The sequence below is a fragment of the Meles meles genome, chromosome 17 (genome assembly GCF_922984935.1).
Source record: "Meles meles chromosome 17, mMelMel3.1 paternal haplotype, whole genome shotgun sequence".
NCBI classification, from domain to species: Eukaryota; Metazoa; Chordata; class Mammalia; order Carnivora; family Mustelidae; genus Meles; species Meles meles.
In genome coordinates, this window is record NC_060082.1 from 27,894,561 (window position 1) to 27,900,847 (window position 6,287).

The following is a 6,287-nucleotide window of genomic DNA, read 5'->3' on the forward strand; positions in this document are numbered from 1 at the left end:
GGAAAAGGAGAAGAGAGGGAAGACGCAAGTGACCGGAAGTTCAAGTTTGGGTAGGAAGGAATGAGGAGGGAAAAGTCAGAGCCGCCCTCCCATTTCTTCTTTCTGCTGGGCCTGCTGGGTCTTGGGGGCGGGGGGCGGATGTGACAGCTGCAGACTTCAGGCTAAGGAGCATTGAAACTGGATGGGATGCGGCCTCAGATTCTAGGATTCTAGAGCTTCTTCTAATTCTTTTTTAAGATTTTATTTATTTATTTGATAGAGATCACAAGTAGGCAGAGAGAGAGGGGGAAGCAGAGAGCCTGATGCAGGCCTCAACCCCAGGACCCTGAGATTATGACCGGAGCCGAAGGCAGAAGCTTTAACCCACTGAGCCACCCAGGCGCCCCTCTACAGCTGCTTCTTTTATTTATTTAATAGACAGAGATCACAAGTAGGCAGAGAGACAGGCAGAGAGAGAGGAGGAAGTAGGCTCTCCACTGAGCAGAGAGCCCAATGCGGGGCTCGATCCCAGGACCCTGGGATCATGACCTGGGCTGAAGGCAGAGGCTTTAACCCACTGAGCCACCCAGGCGCTCCTCTACAGCTGCTTCTTTCAGCAGGTAACAAAATGCCTACTCTGTACTGTGAAGCCTTGGGGCCCAGGGGTGAACAAACAGGCACACGACTATCGAGAGGCACATCCTCCCCGATCTCCCACAGTTCCCAGCTCCAGCTGGGGGGACGCAGAGAGAGCAGATAGCAGCAGGCCTGGCCTTGTGTGGGTGGGCAGGGGAGGCCCCTCTGAGGACCCATCACTGAAGCAGAGGACAGAGTCAGCCAGATGGATTTGGTTAAGGCCAGGAAAGAGCCCATGGGGAAGCCCCAGGTCTAGCACCAGGTCAGACCCCTGGAAAGAACTGCAGGAACCGTGTGGCTGCGGTGGTGGGAGCTGAGATCAGCGACACAGTTGTAGGCAGTGTTGAAAAACGGGTTTACCCCAAAGAGCGGTGGGACAGCCCCTGGAGGGACTGTAAGAGGCAATGTCCTGACCCAACCTGATGTATTCCTTGCCTAAAAATTCTGAGCCCTCACACGTGCTCATCTCGTTTGACTCCCACAGCAACCCTGTGCGGGTAATACCTTCACTGACAGATAAGAACACTTGGGATCACAGAGGTCAAGTGTCTGAGTTCACAGATCTGTCCCACCCCTTTGTCCTTCCCCAGGCCCAGGAGACACAGCCAGTGCCCACGTGGACCAATGGGAGGGGAGTGGTGATGTTGATGCCTGGGGGAGGGGCAGGGCGCCTGGGTGGCCTTCTCCTCTCAGACCTCTGCTCCGAGGATGTCCAGGAGTTCACGAGTAGCTCAACCAGAAGGAGGAGAATCATACCCTGAGGTGTCTCCATGGGAAAATCTGCCCCTCCCCACCCACCCGGGGCTGGGCAGACAACACAAAGGAAATGGCCTACCTGCCTGGGCCTGTCCGAGACTCCCTAGGAGAGGGGAGGAGCTCAGACCCCGTGGGAGGGCTGATCCTGCCCCGTCTCCTAAAGCAAAGGGAGGGGTAAGCTGCTGTGCTCTGATCGTCCACCCCCGGCTCAGGGTCAGGGAATAACATTTTAAAATCTCAGCTAGTAAACAGAGCGGAACTGAAGCCCACGTTCGGGTGACCCCAAGCCTGAGGGCTTCCCGGTTGAACCGCATTAACCGGGTAAACAGAGTTTACTTATTCCCAGGGAGAGCCTCAAAGGCTTGCAGCGGGATGTGAGACTGGCGCAGCCCCTCACCCCAGGTGTTGAGCTCTCAGTGGGAGCTCAGCGAAGGTTTGCAGGAATGAGAAACCTGGCGGGAGAGGGCTCGCTGCTGAGTCCTGCGGGTGGGGGTGGGGCGGGGTGGGGGGTTGGGCGCCCGGGCGAGGGAGGCAGGGGTCTCTTGCAGGGCCCATGGGCTGGCAGTCTTCTCCCCAACCTTCCCGGCGTGGTGGGTGTCAGGGCTCCCCAGTCTCACCTGGCCACCAGCTGCTGTACCGCCCGGCTGGGGCGTGGAGCCGGAATCTGGCTACCAAAGGAGAAACGCCATTCCCCGAAAAGGCAATTCAGGGGACATGAAGCAGCTGCTTTGGATAAAAGATGTGGCAGGCATAAAGGGAGGAAAAGAGGCCAGCGAAAGGGACAGCGTGGACCGACCTGGGGGAGCCCAGATGGGATGGGGAGGGGTGTGGCTTGTGCTCCCGCTTCGCTTCCTCCACATCCGCCCCCGCAGCCCCACTGCGTCACCAAGGGCTGGGGGCAGCAGGCGGGTGGATGGTGACTTCTGTGAGGTTTCTGGGCAGCCTTGTCCCTCAGGCCTGGGGTGGGGGGAGGGGCCCAGCCCCAGCACAGCCACCTTTGGCTGCTGTCCTACGGCAAGGGCCTCAGCCAGGTTCTGGGTTGTGGCAATCTCGTGGGACCCCTGCAAACCCCAGGTCATCTGTCTCTCTCATTTGTATTTGTATATTTTAATCTGTAAAAGAGAGGTCGCTCCTAGGGTGTGCTTCTGAAGATTAAATCAGATAAGGTATTCCTTCCTGTGAGCTTTATGAACTAAAGTGACTAGAAAAAGCAAAGGGATTATTCACTCATTCAACAAACACCCACAGAGTTGTTGGGCAGTGGATTTGGAGGTTAAGCAGGAACTCACTGTCCAGACAAATCCAACTCAAGTTGCCCTGGGAGCTCTTTGAAAGGGCCGCTGAGCTGGATCCTGCGGAAGAAGCAGGGGTTAGCCATGCAGAAACGGAGGGAGGGATTCCAGACTGGGTGGGGAGTGTGTGGGCGCCAGGGAGCCAAGGCACACATGATGGCCACGACAGAATCTTTTTGTCTTTTTTTCCTTTGGGTAATTCTAGCGAAGCCTAATACTCATCCAGTGCTTACTAAGTACCCACAAAATTCTAAGGGCTTCCTGTGTTTCTCACCCTTAATTCTCAGCTCTGCTTCTTATTACCCCCATTGGTCCCTGATGAGAAAACTTGGGTCTGCAGGAGAAAGTAACATCCCAAACTTGTTCTGCCAGTAAAGGACCCCTGAGCTTTGGACCCTGTTAGGCTGACTCTAAAAGGTGCAGTTGTAACCATTCACTGTAAGACTTCCTTTAAAAAAAAAAAAAAAAAAAAAAGATTTTATTTGTTTTTCAGAGAAAGAGAGCATGGACAGGGGGAGGGGCAGAGGGAGAAGCAAACTCCAAGCTGAGCAAAGAGCCCCATGTGGGAATTGATCTAAGGACCTTGGGATCATGACCCGAGCAGAAGGCCGATGCTTAACCGACTGAGCCACACATAGACCTCCTTTTTAAGAAGCCCCTTATGATTGGAGGGAGACAAGCCTTACGAGACTCTTAATCTCACAAAACAAACGGGGGGGGGGGGGGGTGCCTCAGTTAAGCCTCTGCCTTCAGTTCACGTCAGGATCCCAGGGTCCTGAGATTGAGCCTGAATCAGGCTCTCTGCTCAGCGGGGAGCCCGCTTTCCCTTCTCTCTCTCTGCCTGCCTCTCTGCCTACTTGTGTTCTCTGTCAAATAAATAAATAAAATACTAAAAAAAAAACAACCCACAAAAACAAACTGAGGGTTGCTGGGGGGTAGGGAGGGGTAGGGATAGGGCGGCTGGATGATGGACATTGGGGAGGGTATGTGCTAAGGTGAGTGCTATGAGTTGTGTAAGACTGATGATTCACAGACCTATACCCCTGGGGCAAATAATACATAATATGTTAATTTAAAAAAAAAAAAAAGTCCTCTTACTTTTTTCAACCCTCCAAAATATCCTTTCAAAGCAACATTTCCTTTCCTTAAGCATGACACCCCCCCAGGGCGCCTGGCTGGCTCAGTCCTAGAACATGGGACTCTTGAACTCAGGGTCATGAGTTCCAATCCAAATATCTCAATTCCTTTAGCTTTTCGTAAGACGGTTTCTGGCTTGAGATGGGCCAAAGTAAGGTTAGAAGTACACACAAAGAGTAAGAGTGATGTATTTAGGAAGAGGCTGAGGCCTAGATTGAACTCAAAACCTGACCAAAAGCTCTGCATCTCAGTGCTCCCAAAAAGCCCCAGCAAGGAGTTGGAAAAGCAAGAACAGAATTCGGGCTCAGAGAAGCATCTTGCTTTCTCATAGCCAAGGCTGGTTTCCTTACAGAGTTTACTTCCTTCAGAGGAAAATTAAGGCAACTTTGATCAGTGACTTCCTTGGCTTCCCCTGCCTCTCACTTGACAGCAGGAGCAGAGCTTCCCCTTTAAGAGACAAAGAGGGGCGCCTGGGTGGCTCAGTTGGTTAAGCACGTTTGGCTTAACCCACCAATGATCCCAGGTTCCTTCTCCCTCTGCCCTTCCTCCTGCTCTTGCTTTCTCTTTCTGTCTCTCAAATAAATCAATAAAAATCTTTTAAAAATTAAAAAAAGGGGCTCCTGCCTGGGTCCGTCGGTTAAGTGCCTGCCTTTGGCTCAGGTCATGATCTCAGGGTCCTGGGATCGAACCCCACATTGGGCTCTCTGCTCAACAAGGAGCCTGCCTCCCCCCTCTCTCTGCCTGCCTTTCTCTCTCTCTGTCAAATAAATAAATGAAATCTTTTTTTAAAAATAAAATAAATAATAAAAATTTAACAACAACAACAACAACAAAGAAACAAAGAATGTTCCAGAGAAGGGGGTGGTGGGAAAGGTAAGCCTACAAGGCTCAATCAGACACATGGCAGCCACAAGCCTGACGCCCTCCAAACCTCTGCTTGGACTTCTCTCTCTCTCTCTCTCTTTTTTTAAGATTTTATTTATTTACTTGCCAGAGAGAGAGAGATCACAAGTAGGCAGAGAGGCAGGCAGAGAGGGAGGAGGGAAGCAGCCTCCCAGAGAGCCCAACGCAGGGCTCTACCCCAGGACCCCAAGATCATTACCTGAGCCAAAGGCAGAGGCCCAACCCACTAAGCCACCCAAATGACCTCTGGACTTCTCTTTAAAAAGAGGTCTGATGGGGGCGCCTGGGTGGCTCAGTGGGTTAAGCCGCTGCCTTTGGCTCAGGTCATGATCCCAGGGTTCTGGGATTGAGCCCCGCATCGGGCTCTCTGCTCGGCAGGGAGCCTGCTTCCTCCTCTCTCTCTCTGCCTGCCTCTCTGCCTACTTGTGAACTCTGTCAAATAAATAAATAAATCTTTAAAAAAAAAAAAAAAGAGGTCTGATGGGCACCTGGGTGGCCCAGTTGGTTGGCGACTACCTTCAGCTCAGTTCATGATCCTGGAGTCCCGGGAGGTCCTGGAGCCCCACGGGGAGTCTGCTTCTCCCTTCAACCCTCCCCACTCTCCTGCTCTCTCTCTTTCTCTCAAATAAATAAATAAAATCTAAATAAATAAATAAATAAATAAAAAGAAGTCTGACGAGGCACGTCATTCTCAGCACTCATCACCACAGCCTGTAATCATTTGCCAGTGATGTGGCTGCTTTCTTGCCTAACTGCGTTTCATCTGCCAACCCCACGATGCCTCACCTTATCGTTTACCTTTACCACTCGGCTCCTTCAAGGTAAGAACCCGCACGGGAGCCACACACCCACTCTGGGGTCTGCGACTTCGACCCCCGTTGCCCTCCTCGGCTGGGTCAGTCACACCCAGCCAGGACCTGGCTTGAGCTACACCCTAAATCCTACACAGGCGAACTCTTTTGGCTCCTCAACCTTTGGATGCCCTAATCCGTAGTGACAGGGCTTCCCGTTGAATTATAGCACTCAGGGTAGGTCATTGGATGGCTTATGCTAAATGGTGTGGTCCTTCTGGAGGACATTAAGCCTCAGATGGGGTGGGGGTGTCGATAGGAAGACCCTGGCAGCCTCTGAAAGCAGAGCCAAGAAATGGAGCAGATCGATTTGGCCACCTGCGGACGAATCCGTGCTCAAAGATGGTTTGTGCCACTGAGCGAGAGGAGGAGGGTGTGTCCTGAGACTCGGTCTGAGTGATTCGTGCTTCTGGAGCAGAAAGGATGGCCCGAGAGGGTATCCAAGAACGTCGTGATCTAATCAAGGGCTTTATAACCTGAACTATAGCTGGTAACCTGGGAGGCCTCCCCAGAGCAGGACAGGGGCGTCGCTCCTTGTGCTCTGAAATTGTGTTTTTAGGGGTGCCTGGGTGGCTCAGTCAGTGAAGCGTCTGCCTTTGGCTCAGGTCATGATCCCAGGGTCCTGGGATTGAGTCCCGCGTAGGGCTCCTTGCTCAGCGAGGAGCCTGCTTCTCCCTCTCCCTCCGCCTGCTGCTCCCCCTGCTTGTGCTCTTTTTCTTTGTCAAATAAATAA